Genomic DNA, 17,293 nt, shown 5'->3' with positions numbered 1-17,293 from the left:
CATCTTGACCTTTTTGCAAGTGCTATTGCCTGTCATGGACAGTAGCAACATGGAAAAATTAAAATTATGGCTACTTTTCATCTTTTAAGCTCAAGACAATGAAATACTGTTTGATTTACTCCTTTCCCTTTTTAATCTTTCTTCTCACTTAAGAAGGTGTTCTCAAACTTTGATTTTTGAACTCCAGTTTTTGAAATAAACCACTGAGCAAAAATCTTTAAGGTGAAATCAAAGTTAGGATTTATTAACAAAACATTCATAATGTTGGGGGAATGCATTGCTACTCCATTCACATACACATCAGGAAAGAAGGAATATTGGTAAATCGATGAGTACAGTGAGTTCTTCTATAACGTGACGGTTGCGTCCTTGTGCAGCCTCGCGTTATAGAAAAATTGCGCTTTAGAAACAGCGGTTAAAGTGTTGGCGATATAATCGCGTCACAGCCAACACATGTTTTAAAAGTTCGTGCTTTAGAAACAGCACCCCAATCATATTATAGCAAATTCGCGTGCACGAACGCACGTTATAGCAGAATGACCTGTATATAAAAGACATCAGTCCACGTTCGTTACAACTTCACAGAGGGCAGTATCCAATTGTAGTTTCCTCAGTGATTTGGGGCCAGTAGCTTTCATTCTTGTAGATAAAGTGTAGGCTTCCTTCAAGTCAGCAGAGATGGATGGGCCAAGACAAATGGCCAAATCAGTCTGGAGTCATTCTGTCCCACTGGAGGCCAAACAGCAACTGATTTCAAGTCCTAGAATTGCATATTGAAAAGGTTCAATCAACTCTCATTTCAGCCATTTAACAAGGACAGGCATTTGGAAATCTGAAGCACAAAGGGACTTCGGAGTCCTAGTTCAGGATTTTTTTAAGGTAAACAGGCAGGTTCAGTTAGTGGCAAGGAAGGCAATGTTTGCATTTCTTTCAAGAAACTTAGAACAAAAGAGCACTGATGTACTGCTGAGGCAGTAAAAAGCTCTGGTCAGACCACATTTGGAACATTGTGAGCAGTTTGGGCCCCATACATAAGGAAGGATGTGCTGGCCTTGGAGGGTGTTCAGAGGTTTACAAGAATGACCCTGGGAGGAGGGCTTGTCACATGAGGAGTGGTTGAGGACTCTGGGTCTGTATTCAATGGAGTTTAGAAGGATAAAGGTGGATTTTATTGAAACCTACGGAATACTGGGAGACCTGGATCGAATGGATGTGGAGAAGATGTTTCCACCAGTAGAAGAGACTAGGACCAGAGGGCAGTGCCTCAGAGTGAAGGTACGACTCTTTTGAGCTGAGATGGGGAGGAATTTCTTCAGCCAGAAAGTAGTGAATCTGTGGAACTCATTGCCACAGAGGACTGTGGAGGCCAAGTCATTGAGTATATTTAAGATAGAGATGAATAGGTTCTTGATTGGTTAGGGGATGAAGGGTTATGGGGGGAAGGCAGGAGAATGGAGTTAAGATACATATCAGCCATGATCAAATTGCAGAGTAGACTCGATATCTTATGGTCTTATTTCAAGTACTGAGGGCCCATTGTGGTGGGCAAAAAGGACAGGCATTAAGCTAACATCATAGTTTTAGCACCCTTCACCCTCCATTAGAGTTCTTTTGCAAAATAACGGGGTAATCCTTAAGTGTTAATGTTGAATTGAGCAGAATGGTCCCTTGTCCAGAGCTAGGTGGAGGCAGATGGCTCATCTCAAGCCCACCTTGAGTCAGCTCCAGCACAAACTTCCATACAAGGTAGTGGGTTCACAAGCTTCAGGAGACACGATCCTTCGACCAGCCTTGGACATTTTATGGGTCCGGCATGGATATCCATTTTAAAAGAAAGAGGACTTAAACCTAAAAGTGTACAAGCGAATTCAGTTTCTTCTGTTGAGATTTCTCTTTCTGCTCATTGGCCCTGACTGCATCTAAATTATTCAGCAAAAATCTCTCCTTATATATTTTACCATCATTTTTGAGCAAAAACTAGCAATTAATACTCAATTCTCCCGTCTGTTTTGTTTAAGGATTAAGCCACATTTGACAATTTAAACACAGAGAGCTAATTTGCCATCAGTTCTCGGTCTATAAATTGTAGACCCTGTAACTGGGTGTGGGAAATGTGGTGCACAAATGTTGTAGAGCTGGCATGCTAATTTTGTCCTGCTTGCTAATTACAAAGATTTCAATTTGCAGCCAGAGCTGCCCATTGGTCGGCTAAATCAGTGGCAAAATTGGCACTATTAGCACCTTGCGCTTCTTGAAGTTAGTCTGCATCTCTTCAAGAGAAAGTACTTTGCGCGACATTGGCTCTAGGAGTCCTTCTGCCACTGAATCTGACCTGAGACTGAAAAGTGAGTTTGTCAATAGAAAGAGACAACTGAGCTTAACCTGACGTCCACCATACCTCTGGCAAGTTTGAGAAGGTAGGGGACTTTGTGGTGATTTCAGCCAGTGCAGGAATTGAACCCACACTCTTGGCATTGTAACCCAACCATCATGCCAACTGAGTTAACAGTCAAGATTAGAGTGGTGCTGGAAAATAACAGCAGGTCAGACAGCTTACGAGGAGCAGGAAAATTGACGTTTCGGGCAAGAGTCCTTCATCAGGAATGAGCACCACTCTAATCTTGACTCTAATCTCCAGCATCTGCAGTACCCACTTTCGCCCAACTGAGTTAACAGTTCAGTCATACTGCCTAGGAGGGAAGGCAAAGGCCTAGTAGTGTTACCGCTGGAATAATAATCCAGAAACTCAGCTAATTTTCGAGAGACCTGAGTTCAAATCCTGCCATGGCAGATGGTGGAATTTGAATTCAATAGTAAGAATCTGGAATTAAGGGTCTAATGACAATGGTGAAAACATTGTCATTTGTTGGAAAAAAAAACCCATCTGGTTCACTGATACCCTGTAGGGAGGGAAATCCCTTACCTGGTCTTGCTGACATGTGACTCCAAACCCACAGCAATGTGGTTGACTCTTAACCGCTGTCTGGACAATTCAGGGATGGGCAATAAATGCTGGCTTCGCCACAGATGCCCACATCCCGTGAGTGAATCAAAAATAATGATCTTGATGCGGGATGTGGAAATCAGGAGCTAAACCCTGTATCCCCAGGGACATAAGTGGCTTCCAGACATAAAGGTGCAGGGCAAAAAGTCATTCACTAACCTAATCAAGGTCAGCTCACCTTTCCCAATTGCTCACTTGACAGCAAACTCTGTGAAACAAGATTCACATCTAATATTTACATGCTCAACTGACACTCATACTTGTCACTATTGAATTCCAAATCACATGTCATGGCTTGCAAAAAACCTCCAGCTACTCAACCATTGTCAAAAATGCTTGCATGAAACTTGCTAATACACTTTTCTGGAGCCCAATGTGGAGGAGATTGAGCCTCTGTGAGGATCTAGGCCAGCATGGCTAAGCTGGACTGTAATACTGAACTTGAAACTTTATTTCTTTCTCCTAATTCTGTAAGATTTTGTACCTAGGTACTTTTGTACCTGTGACAGCACCAGGAATGGCGATTTTGTGCACTTTTCACTCCTGTATCCCTGTACTCGACTACCCATGACAATAAATCTAATTCTGACTCTAATGCTAAAATTGTTGGAAAAGTGCAACAAACAGAGGCAGTAGGAACTAATCGGAGAGAGGGAGAGAGGTGTACCTGCAGTTCTGAAGAAGCGTCACTCAATCCAAAACATTAACTCCACAGGTGCTTGCCAGAACCACTGAGTTTTTCCAGCAATTTCTATTTTTGTCTCAGGTGTACCTGAGAGGCTGGTCATTCTGAAATGGGTCACTGCTGAGTCCCTGTTGAAAACAGCAGGGCTAAAACCACAGAGAGCAATGCCATCCACATAGCTAATCCTTCTCCCATCCTGCTAAGCTGTCCTTCCACAACTTACCCTAACATACAGGCTACGGATGGTGTAAGCATGCTCTCCCTTCACCACAACCTATGCCACGTCCCTTTTCTTTTCATGTGCGCAAGACTTCCCTATGTCCAAGAAACGGTGGAAGAGCAAGGAGACAGCGAAGGTGAAGACACGTGGGGAGTTGATTTGTATTCACATTCTGTGGAATACTAGCCCAACACCAGAATCACTATAATTGGGTACCCTTATAAATGGATCTTTACCTCACTATGACAATTTGGAAAACACTTATGTCACGTGTATCCATAAGATATTTGGAAGAATTTGGGTGGCATGGTGGCTCAGTGGTTAGCACTGCTGCTTCACAGCGCCAGGGACCCCGCCTCGGGCAACTATCTGTGTGGAGTTTGCACGTTTTCTGCGTGGGCTTCCTCCATGTGCTCTGGTTTCCTCCCACAGTCCAAAGATGTGCAGGTTAAGTGAATTGGCCGTGCTAAATTGCCCACAGTATTAGGTGTAGGGGAAGGGGTCTGGGAGGGTTGCTCTTCGGAGGGTCGGTGTGGACTTGTTGGACTGAAGGGCCTGTTTCCACACTGTAGGGAATCTAATCTAATCAAGAAAGAAAACTTGCATGTTATGTACTGGAAATCTGAGCTTAACCTAACCAGTATAGTTATGCTGAAGATGATCAACCTAATCTGTTACATTTGATCTTCCCTCTGCAGATGCTACTTTTCCAGCATTTCCTAATTTTATTATAGCATTAATTGAAACTTACCCTTCAGCATCCATGCCACGCCTTACCTTTATTCCAAAAAGCCTTCATTTTCTGAGGGACCCAGCAGGCTGCTTTAGATCTGCCTGTGCCACAGAATTAGGGAAGTGTAAGAGGTATACGCAGAATTCAGTAAAGCAAAGTGATTCAAAGATGCATACATCAAGCGAATTTCATTGTAATGTAATTTACAAAACAAAAGTCCATTCTGTCAATAATGCTGGTCAGGAAATGGAACACTATTAAGGTGAGTATTTCTCACTAGCTAACAATTTTTGCAAACTAGTGCCTTAAACAGCGAGGAGGTAAGACTGATTAAAGTGGATAAGTGACGAGGACAATGTAAGAATGATTGAGGGAAAACTGAACTACAAGGAACAGAGAAAGGGCAAAGTGCAGATGATTTGATGTGAATTACACTGAGACTGAATTCACTTGAATTACTCCACCAGCCCCTTAGAAAAAGAAAATTGTGGCAATTTAAATAAAACTCTGATGAGCGTTTCAGGAGGAGAGTCAGAAAGTGTGGTGCTGGAAAAGCACAGCAGGTCAGGCAGTATCCGAGGAGCAGGAGAATCAACGTTTCAGGCATAAGCCCTTCATCAAGAATGTGGAGGAAGAAAGGGGCTGAGAGATAAATAGCAGGATGGGGCTGCGGCTGGGAAGATGGTAGTTGGGAAGGTGATAGGTCAACGGACGTTGGGGGGGGGGGTGGTGATGGTGATAGGTCAGAGTGGAGGGTGGAGTAGATAGGTGGGAAGGAAGATGGGCATGTGGGACAGTTCAAGTGGGTAGTGCTGAGTTGGAGTGTTGGATCTGGGATGGGGTAGGGAGAAGGGAGATGAGGAAACTCATGAAATCAATATTGATGCTGTGTGGTTGGAGAGCTCCAAGGCAGAAGATGAGGCATTCTTCCTCCAAGGGTCAGGTGACTAGAGTTTGGCGGTGGAGTAGGCCCAGAACTTGCATTTCCTTGGTGGAGTGGGAGTGGGAGGGGGAGTTGAAGAGGTTTGCCGCAGTGTGATGGGGTTGTTGGGTACGTGTGTCCCAGAGATGTTCCCTGAAACGTTCTGTGAGTTGGCATTCTGTCTCCCCAATGTAGAGTAGACCACATCAAGAGCAATGGACACAGTGGATGAGGCATTTGGATGTGCAGGAAAATCTCCGCCGGATGTGGAAAGATCCTTTGGGACCTTGAATGGAGATATGGAGGGGGGGGAGGTGTGGATGCAGGTTTTACACCTCTTGTGGTGCCAGACGAAGGTGTCGGGAGTGGAGGGTGGGTTGGTGGGGGGGGGGGGCATGGATTTAATGTTGGAGTTGTGAAGGGAATGGTCTCTGCAGAATGCTGATCGGGGTGGGGAGAGAAATACAGCTCTGGTGGTGGGGTCTGACTGTAGATGGTGGAAATGAAAGAGGATAATGCGTTGTATCTGGAGATTAAAGGGATGAAAGGTGAGGGCCAGAAGGGTTCTATCCTTGTTGCAGTTGGAGGCTTGGGGTTCAAGGGCAGAGGTGAGGGAAGTGAAGGAGATATGCTAGAGGGCATTGTTCACCAAGTGGAGGGGAAATTGCAGTCCAAGAAATAGGAGGCCATCTGGGAAGTCCTGGAGTGGAATTGTTCCTCCTGGGAGCAGATACAGCAGAGTGGAGGAATTGGGAGTAGGGATAGCGTTTTTATGGGGAGGGGGGAGGTGTAGTCCAGGTAGCTGCGGGAGACGGTAGGTTTGTAATAGATGTCCGTGTTGAGTCGGTTGCTGGAGATGGAGATGGAGAGGTTCAGGAAGGGGAGAGTGGTTCTGAGGTGGTCCAGGTGAACTTTAGGTCAGGGTGGAATGTGCTTGTGAAGTTGATGAACTGTTCAATCTCCTCATGGGAGCACAGGGTGGCGTCAATACAGTCATCAATATAGCGGAGGAAAAGGTGGCGAATGGTTCCAGTGTAACTGCAGAAGATGGACTGTTCCACGTAACCGATAAAGAGACAGGCATAGATGGGGTCCATGCAGGTGCCCATGGCTACCCCTTTGGTCTGAAGGAAGTGGGAGGATTTGATAGGGTTAGATGCACATATTCCAAATTTAAGCAAGAGGAGTGGAATGATCCCTTCATTCCTTCTCTCAAAATTTTTAAAGAAATAACATTTACATCAGGCATTATTCCTTGAACATACAGTGTTAACTTTTCCATTTCCTTCCATCTATATTCCAACAAACTCTTTTGAACAGTATCAAGAGATTTCTTTTTGTGTGAAACTCAAACAACACCATAGCCGGCGGCAATTGGCCAGCAGCCCCAGCTATTCTGAACTTTGCGTGCTTCCCTCCTGCTGATCTCTCACTGTAAGATTGGTGTCGGGTGTTTCAGCACCAGATGCAGATGACACATACACATATATTCATTCACTGAGTGTTCGTTTCATGTCTCATGCAATGGGACTTTACTGGCACCCAAGGGGAACCTGCTGCCTTTGTGCATCAGGCATGCACTGTGCTAACCTTGCCTGTGTGAAATGGTCATTTGAGGACAACCAGGTTATTGCATGTCAGGAACTAAGTAGCAGGAATGTTGGTAAGTTCCTCTGGCATGCAGACTGCAGCAATGGGATGGCATCATTCTTTTCTGACATGATTTTAGTGGGGCATGGCAAAGAAGGGACAGGAGGGCAGCCTGGGATAATGGATGGCTGGCAACTGAAGTGTTATTCATCACTATCCTTTGGCAAAGATCACCAACAGTAGCATGACAGGCATTCCCAACATCACCAGGCTCCTAGATTGTCAAGAAACTCAGGAGTGACAATTACCAGTGTTCAGTGTCAGTTCTGCGTTAGCACTCTTGTCTCCGAGTTAAAAGGTTCATAATCTCACTCCAGTCTCAGAGGGCAGCAGGGAAATAGCAGAGTCATAGAGATGTATAGCACGGAAACAGACCCTTCGGTCCAACTTGTCTATGCCGATCAGATATCCCAACCCAATCTAGTCCCAACTGCCAGCACCCGGCCCATATCCCTCCAAACCCTTCCTATTCATATACCCATCCAAATGCCTTTCAAATGCTTCAATTGTACCAGCCTCCACCACTTCCTCAGGCAACTCATTCCATATACGTACCACCCTCTGTGTGAAAATGTTGCCTCTTAGGTCTCTTTTATATCTTTCCCTTCTCACCCTAAACCTATGCCCTCTAGTTCTGGACTCCCTCACCCTAGGAAAAAAGACTTTGTCTATTTGTTTTCCATGCCCCTCATGATTTTATAAACCTCTATAAGGTCACCCCTCAGCCTCCGACGCTCCAGGGAAAACAGCCCCAGCCTATTCAACCTCTTCCTATAGCTCAAATCCTCCAACCTGGCAACATTCTTGTAAATCTTTTCTAAACCCTTTCAAGTTTCACAATATGTTTCAATAGGAAGGAGACAAGAGCCAATTTTGACGGTATTAGGCAAGAACTTTCAAAAGCTGATTGGAGGCAGATGTTTGTCGGTAAAGGGATGGCTGGAAAATGGGAAGCCTTCAGAAATGAGATAACAAGAATCCAGAAAAAGTATATTCTTGTCAGGGTGGAAGGGAAGGCTGGTAGGTAAAGGGAATGCTGGATGACTAAAGAAATTGAGGGTTTGGTTAAGAAAAAGAAGGAAGCATTTGTCAGGTATAGACAGGATAGATCGAGTGAATCCTTAGAAGAGTATAAAGAAAGTAGGAGTATACTTAAGAGGGAAATCAGGAGGGCAAAATGGGGACATGAGATAGCTCTGGCAAATAGAATTAAGGAGAATTCAAAGGGTTTTTACAAATATATTAAGGACAAAAGGGTAACTAGGGAGAGAATAGGGCCCCTCAAAGATCAGCAAGGTGACCTTTGTGTGGAGCCACAGAAAATGGGGGAGATAGTAAATGAGTATTTTGCATCAGTATTTATTGTGGAAAAGGATATGGAAGATATAGACTATAGGGGAATAGATGGTGACATTTTGCAAAATGTCCAGATTACAGACGAGGAAGTGCTGGATGTCTTGAAACAGTTAAAAGTGGATAAATCCCCAGGACCTGATCAGGTGTACCCTAGAACTCTGTGGGAAGTTAGAGAAGTGATTGCTGAGCCTCTTGCTGAGATATTTGTATCATCAATAGTCACAGATGAGGTGCCAGAAGACTGGAGGTTGGCAAACATGATGCCACTGTTTAAGAAGGGCGGTAAAGACAAGCCAGGGAACTATAGACCGGTGAGCCTGACCTCGGAGGTGGGCAAGTTGTTAGAGGGAATCCTGAGGGACAGGATGTACATGTATTTGGAAAGGCAAGGTCTCATTCGGGATAGTCAACATGGCTTTGTGTGTGGGAAATCATGTCTCACAAACTTGATTGAGTTTTTTGAAGAAGTAACAAAGAAGATTGATGAGGGCAGAGCAGTAGATGTGATCTATATGAACTTCAGTAAGGCGTTTGACAAGGTTCCCCATGGGAGACTGATTAGCAAGGTTAGATCTCATGGAATACAGGGAGAACTAGCCATTTGGATACAGAACTGGCTCAAAGGTAGAAGACATGGGTGGTGGTGGAGGGTTGTTTTTCAGTCTGGAGGCCTGTGACCAGTGGAGTGCCACAAGGATCGGTGCCGGGACCTCTACTTTTTGTCATTTACATAAATGATTTGGACGTGATCATAAGAGGTACAGTTAATAAGTTTGCAGATGACACCGAAATTGGAGGTGTAGTGGACAGCGAAGAGTGTTACCTCAGATTACAACAGGATCTGGACCAGATGGGCCAATGGGCTGAGAAGTGGCAGATGGAGTTTAATTCAGATAAATGAGAGGTGCTGAATTTTGGGAAAGCAAATCTTAGCAAGACTTATACACTTAAAGGTAAGGTCCTAGGGAGTGTTGCTGAACAGAGAGACCTTGGAGTGCAGGTTCATAGCTCCTTGAAAGTGGAGTCACAGGTAGATAGGATAGTGAAGAAGGTGTTTGGTATGCTTTCCTTTATTGGTCAGAGTATTGAGTACAGGAGTTGAGAGGTCATGTTGCGGCTATGCAAAACATTGGTTAGGCCACTGTTGGAATATTGCGTGCAATTCTGGTCTCCTTCCTATCGGAAAGATGTTGTGAAACTTGAAAGGGTTCAGAAAAGATTTACAAAGCTGCTGCCAGGGTTGGAGGATCTGAACTACAGGGAGAGGCTGAACAGGCTGGGGCTGTTTTCCCTGGAGCGTCAGAGACTGAGGGGTGACCTTATAGAGGTTTACAAAATTATAAGGGGCATGAATAGGATAAATAGACAAAGTCTTTTCCCTGGGTCGGGGAGTCCAGAACTAGAGGGCATAGGTTTAGGGTGAGAGGGGAAAGATATAAAAGAGACCTAAGGGGAATCTTTTTCACACAGAGGGTGGTACGTGTATGGAATGAGCTGTCAGAGGATGTGGTGGAGGCTGGTACAATTGCAACATTTAAAAGGCATTTAGATGGGTAAATGAATAGGAAGGGTTTGGAGGGATATGGGCCGGGTGCTGGCAGGTGGGACTAGATTTGGGTTGGGATATCTGGTCGGCATGGACGGGTTGGACCGAATGGTCTGTTTCCATGCTGTACATCTCTATGACTCTATGATTCTAATTGCGTGCAATATTTCAACAATGGCCTAACCAATGTCCTGTACAGTCCCAACTCCTGAACTCAATACTCTGACCAATAAAGGAAAGCATACCAAACGCCTTCTTCACTAAACTATCTACCCACGATGGGAAGCAATGATAGGCCATTAGGGGGATATCAGAGCTAACTACTGAGGAAAAGGTGAAAAAGACCTTGAAGGTGATCCTTCTGAATAAGTCAGAATGGAAGCCAGGTAGTGCCCTCCTTTCAGATATATAATGATGGATGGTGGCTGCAGATAAGCCAAGAGGGAGGAGTTGGGATACATCGCCTTTGTTAGAGACGTATCAGACATCATTATGAATGTCACTTATGCACAGCAAAGGTATTATTTGGAAACATAGCTGAATGAGTTAAGTGGTAAGAACAAAATACAGTACAGCACTTTGGCCGAGCAAGACTGTGTTGACATGTGACAACTTTCTAAACTAAAAAGCATTTGCCTCTACTCTGTCCATATCTCTTTATTTCCTCCCCTCCACATATCTGTCCAGATGCCTCTTAAACATTATTATTGTATCCGCCTCCACTACCTCCTCTGGCAGCACATTCCAGGCACTTACCACCCTCTGTGTAAAAAACTTAAAACCTCTCACATCTCTTTTAAACTTTCCCCCATTTTACTTTAAGCCTTTGTCCCCTTCATTCTCCACTTCTTGCCAGATATTGTTGGGGTTAGCCTTTTTTTAATCCTAATTTAGTACTTTCACCCAAGGACTACTCTTATCCCTATCCATAAGTAACCTAAAATTTAAAGAATTATGATCACTGTTTACAAAATGCTCCCCCACTGAAATGTTGATCACCTGATCAGGCTCATTCCCCAATATCAGGTCTAACCCCTTTCTATCAACCCCTTTCCTGGATGGAGTATACATTTTTAGACACACATAACAAATTCTCTCCTATTCTGAATTTCTGGCACTAAGGGAGTCCCAATCAATATAAGATAAATTTAGATTAGATTCCCTACCGTATGGAAACATGCCCTTCGGCCCAACCAGTCCACACCAACCCTCCGAACAGTAACCCACCCAGACCCATTTCCCTACACTATACTTACCCCTGACTAATGCGCCTAATACTATGGGCAATTTAACATGGCCAATTCACCTGACCTGCACATCTTTGGACTGTGGGAAGAAATCGAAGCACCTGGAGGACCCCCGCGCAGACACAGGGAGAATGTGCAAACTCCACACAGATAGTTACCTGAAGCTGGAAACGAACCTGGAACCCTGGTGCTGTGAGGCAGCAGTGCTAATGACTGAGCCACTCTGCCGCCCCTAAAAGCACTCACCATATCAACCGTATTGTTTCCATATTTTTCCATAATCTGTCACTTATCTGTTCCTCTAATACCTGCTGGCTGATGGAGGCCTATAGTACAACCCCATTAAAGTGATTGCACCTTCCCTACTCCTGAGCTCTACCCACATGGCCTTGCTGGATGAACTCTCCAAGGTGTCAGTAACACTTCTCCCCAGCCTCTTTTACAACCTCTCTATCACATCTAAATCCTAGAACTTTAAGTTGCCAGTCTTGTCCCTGTCTCAACCAAATCTCCGTAATAGCTACAATATCATAGTTATATGCATGAATCTACACTCTAAGTTCATCTGCCTTTTGTCATACTCCTCATGTTAAAACAAATAGACCTCAGACCGCCAGTCTTGCCGTGTTTAGTCATCTCTCCCTGTCTGTTCTTCATCTTAGTCTTACTGGCCTCATTCTCTGAATCCTCCTCAGTCATTTTACATATTGACCTACTGCTCTGCTTCCCTCCTCCAACACCAATCTGTTCCCCTGCCTACCCCCCCTCCACCGCCGACTAATTGAAACCCTCCCGAGTAGTACTAGCAAACCTCCTTGCCAGGACATCGGTGTCCCTCCAGTTTAGATGCTTCCCATCTGTCCTGTACAAGTCCCACCTGCCCTGGAAGAGATCCCAATGATCCACATACCTGGAGTCCTCCCTCATATACCATCTCTTTAGCCATCTCGCTGCTGTACAACAGAGCACACTGTGGTGGTACTGACCTGGCTGCTGTTGTCACCACCCCCAAAGAGGCAATCTCCCCCCAACAACCCCACCAAACCCCACTCCCCTGCCCAACAGTGTCAAAAACTCACTGCTGCCTCTCAGTGCCAGGGACCCGGGTTCGATTCCAGCCTCAGGTGACTGTCTGTGTGGAGTTTGCACATTCTCCCCGCATCTGCGTGATTTTCCTCCAGGTGCTCCAGTTTCCTCCCACAGTCCAAAGACATGCAGGCTCGGTGGATTGACCATGATAAATTACCCATAGTGTCCAGGGATGTGCTGATTAGGTGAATTGGCCATGGGAAATGCATGGTGACATGGATAGTTTTGGGGGGGGGGGGGGGGGGAATCTAGTTGGGATGCTCTTCAGAGGGTCAGTGTGAGTTCGATGGGCTGAATGGCCTGCTTCCACACTGTTGGGATTCTAAACACGGTATACTTTTTAGAGGGGGGGGATAACCACAAGGGGATTTATCCACTGCCCACCTGCCCCTTCTACCAGTCACCCATCTGCCTGCCTTAAACTTGGTGGGATCACAACTCTAAAACTCCTGTCTATGATGCTTCCCACCTCCTGCATGCTCTTAACTATGTCCAATTGCCACTCCAATTGATCCATGTGATCTCAAAGGAATTGCAATTGGATGCAGTTCTTACACATGTAGGTGTCAGGGGTGTTCAAACTCTCTCTGACTCCTCACATTCTACAGTAGAGTCACACTACCTCACTGACAGCCAGTTTTGCCATCTGACTATTAATTAATTAAAAATAAATTTCTGCTCAATATCATTTACAGCTAAGTAGGAAGTCACTAGTTAGTCACTGTGTAGATACTCACTAAAGAATATGAAACACCAAACACACTATTCTGTAAACAAGGCCAGAAAACAGACGAGACTAGGTTATAGTCCAACAAGTTTATTTGAAATCACAAGCTTTCGCAGACTTCACCTGATGAAGGGGCAGCACTCTGATTTCAAATAAACCTGTTGGACTATAACCTGGTGTCGTGTGACTTCTGACCTTGTCCACCCCAGTCCAACACCAGCACCTCCACATCGCGTGCTATAAACAACAGTCCAGGTCTGACTCTAAATCCCAGCACTATACTACTCTACTCCTAACCTAAATCTCACCACTCTAACATCTTATGGGTATGAAAAGGTGAATGGAAATTGAAGGTAAGAAACAAAAAGAATCACCTGATCACTATTTACCAATCAGGAGTCCTTCTGCTCAGGTTTCCTGCCACAGTCCAAAGATGTGCAGGTTAGGTGAATTGGCCATGCTAAATTGCCCAGAGTCTTCAGGGGTGTGTAGGGTAGGTACATCGGGGTAAATATAGGGTAGGGGAATGAGTCTGGGTGGGTTACTCTTTGGAGGGTTGGTATGGACTTGTTGGGACGAAGGGGCTGTTTCCACACTGCAGGGATTCTATAATTCTAAACAAAACCAGAAATTGCTAGAGAAACTCAGCAGGTCTGGTGGCATCTGTGGAGAGAGGAAGCAGAGTTAACCTTTTGGATCCAGTAGTCCTTCTTCAGAATGAGGGAAGGATCAATATGTGATAATAGAATCAGCTGTGCTTACACCAAAATACACTACTTGCTGTATAAAAAATCATTATCAACTGAGAATTCCTTATGTTATTGCAAATATAAGATTTATGAGTTTGTTATATTCTGGCAACTGCCTCTTTAATTTAGTCTAAAATTAACAACATTATGTTACATGTTCTAATGTCCACCTAACAAAGTCCTTTACTTATTCACTGGATGAGGGCATTGTTGTCGGGCATGAGCCCTTCTTCAGGATTGAGGAAAGTGTGCCAAGCAGGCTAAGATAAAAGGTAGGGAGGAGGGACTTGGGGGAGGGGCGTTGGAAATGCGATAGGTGGAAGGAGGTTAACCTCATGCCCGAAACGTCGATTCTCCTGCTCTTTGGATGCTGCCTGACCTGCTTCACTTTTCCAGCAACACATTTTCAGCTCTGATCTCCAGCCTCTGCAGTCCTCACTTTCTCCTATTCACATTAGGTAGACAACTAGTCTCCCAAGTTCCAGGAAGGTATTACAAATGTTGGGTTATAAAGTTCTGCTTTAACTATTTATTAAATTCTAAGATAAAAGAGAGCTGGAGTCGAAAATATAATACGTCAGAAAATTTCTACCTGGATAAAAAAACCTGTGTGATTCACACAGCCATGGAGATGGGCTTTGAAAATCAGAGAGTTTCTAAGGTACCTCTAAAAACTCTTAGGCACAGGGCAGTGTGCCAGGAGTTGGGAGGAAGGGGCCAGGTGGAGACTGAAAGTTTACCTCTCGCAGGAGAGTAGGTGGAAGCGTGTGTTCAGATTAACAAGACCATGTTTGTGAAACAAAGTTGGAAGATGTGCCCAGCTTGCATTAAAGGATGAAACACCAAAACCCTCTTCATGGAAGACAATTCTGGGCTTAAAAGGATTGCAAAGGAATGGAAGCAAATCTTCAAAACCTAAGAAGCACTTGGACTGTGTCTGGAAAAATTATGCATGTACTTAAGATACAGCATAATTTATGCCTGTGACATGAGTTCATTTTAGTTATGTTTAAAAGAAAAGGGCAAAGTTCCATTTTGAAATTTAAAGTTATCCACAAAAATAGGTTTCAGTAAATTGTGGTTTTCAGCTGGTTGTTACAATAAAATCATGACATCTCATTGTGACATCCTTTCAGCTATCACTGGAGAAAACAATTTTATTTTATTTTCAAGTTATTGGTTCCCACAGTTGTCATAATAACGTCAAAACCATTTGAGTTTCCTACTTAACAACAGCTTTGGTTCTGAGTTATTCATCCCAAGTTGCAACATGTCCATTGATTGCAAGCATTGAATGGCATCTTTTACTCTTAAGAGAACAGTATTGGATCGATAATTGCATTGAAGTGGTATAAATGAGCTGCAGGTTATGAAGCAAGTACTCCAGGTGGAAAACTGCACTGTAGCCTTTTGCTCTTTATCCTGTGCCATGGGTATCTGCTGTAAGGCTTGATCTATCAACACATTCGAAAAGGACAGATTTTCTTTCCAAAATCTGCTTTATCAATAGTTTTTGTGCCACAACATTGACGCTGAAGCATTTTTGTTTGAGGAATCACTGACTTCTGTGGTTTTCAGCGTGCTGATCCTGAAATATTTCCCTGATCCAACTTAATCTTATTGTACAGAAGGAGGCCATTTGACCCATGGATCCCAAAGCAACAACTCAGCTAGTCCCAGTCTCCAGCCCTAAAGTAATATTTTCCTAATCAACCTATTCAGATATGTCATTAGAAACTTCTGCAGCAGGTGGGACTTGAACCCAGAACTCCTGATCCAGAGATAGGGACATTACTGACATGCTACAAGAGCACCCCCAAAGTGACTAAAGCCCCTGTGAATGCAGTGCATTTGTTCAACAAGTGCAGATGCACCATTGCCTTAACCACTGTGCATGTCCCAGCTGGCATGTTGCACACAATTGAAACTCTGCAGTTACATCGCACTAATGGCTAGTCAACGCATTCTTAAAGAACTCTCTGCCACATGGGAGTACTTGAACTCAAATAAAATAGGCTTTCCTAAGGGGAAGCTAAAAGAGAAATACGTAGTATGGTAGGTAGATGTGTTCCTAATGCTTCTGTATAGATGTTACGGCACACGTTTGGATAAATTGAGACTTGAACTCAGATCTCCTAGCTTAGAGGTAGGGACACCAGAACCCCCTGACAATAGAAGGTTGCAGAGTAAGGCGAAGACAGGTGGGGATTACATTGTGAATTCCAGGGAATTTGCTCAGTTTCACTGGATCACAGGGATGGACTTTACAGAATAATCCAGTAACTATAACAGGTCAGCCGGCTTTGGCATTTGCACATTCTGGCACAGACATTTCATCTTCCTGTCAGAGGGCTTGTCAAGGATTTCAATCACTTGCTTTCAAATTACAGCTTGGAATATTAAAACTATAATCAATGCAAATTGTTCCCTGGAACAGAATACAATATTGACAAGACACATCGTTCCTTCATTCCTTTCAAATGAGACAAATCAATGGATGCCTTAATTAAAAGCCTTAATTTTCAGCTCAGTGTTCTCTTAACGCCACAATGAACCCATTTATTTTGAATGCAACATTAAACTAATGCCACTCAGAAAACATAGACTGAACTGTCAGTTGCACCATGCTGCATTTTTTTATACAACAACACCACCAACAAATAACTGTTGTGAAAGTTTTAATTATTTCTTTTATTTCCTTGTTTACAGTTTGATTTAATTAAAGGCAATTAGAGAATTGAGGAAGTGGCCTGGAGAAATAGTATAGCCAAAACAAAAAGATTCTCCCAGTCATGTACAGAGCTCTTTCACACAGTCAGCCTCAGGAACTCTTCCACACCAGTTCATTAATCTCATCAAATCTCACTATTTAAAAAGATAATGCTTGCCATTAGGACTGTCAGTCTATGTAAATTAGCTACCCCAAGGGTATCACGCTTCAATGTTCGTTTTGATGAAAGGGTGGGTGGAAGACTGTTTTCTTTTCACTGTTTAATGTATGACTTCCTCATCCAATTGTAGGAAAGATAGTTCAGAAAATTTAACAGCTTGTTTATGGAGACTTGTCGGAATGTCCAGAGGATTCATCCCGAATGAAAACCTCTCAGGGCTAGAGACCCAGAGATGTGGGGCTGGATATGGCAGGTCAGGCAGTATCCGTGATTCCTGATGAAGGGCTTTTGCCCGAAACGTCAATTTTCCTGCTCCTCCGATGCTGCCTGACCTGCTGTGCTTTTCCAGCACCACTCCAATCTGGACTCTAATCTCCAGCATCTGCAGTACCCACTTCTGCCCTGTGGGGCTGGCTATGTTACTGACTCCCTCTGACTGAAAACTCAGTCAGAAGCCCACTCTCTAAACATCCG

The 17,293-nt window shown here is 44.1% G+C and overlaps 1 long non-coding RNA gene across 1 annotated transcript in view; it reads right to left on the bottom strand.

The window, feature by feature from the left end:
• Positions 1-273: 273 nt before the first annotated feature.
• The window catches only part of LOC140466629 (uncharacterized), a 45,565-nt gene continuing 28,545 nt past the window's right edge, over positions 274-17,293 (bottom strand). The window contains exons 3-4 of the long non-coding RNA XR_011955237.1: positions 4,687-4,743; positions 274-760 (exon numbers count right to left, since the gene is read on the bottom strand). This is a non-coding gene — a long non-coding RNA (uncharacterized lncRNA). The remainder of the gene's footprint in view (positions 761-4,686; positions 4,744-17,293) is intronic.

This window comes from Chiloscyllium punctatum, chromosome 44, assembly GCF_047496795.1.
Source record: "Chiloscyllium punctatum isolate Juve2018m chromosome 44, sChiPun1.3, whole genome shotgun sequence".
Lineage (NCBI taxonomy): Eukaryota > Metazoa > Chordata > Chondrichthyes > Orectolobiformes > Hemiscylliidae > Chiloscyllium > Chiloscyllium punctatum.
This window is presented reverse-complemented; position numbering and strand designations above follow the sequence as displayed.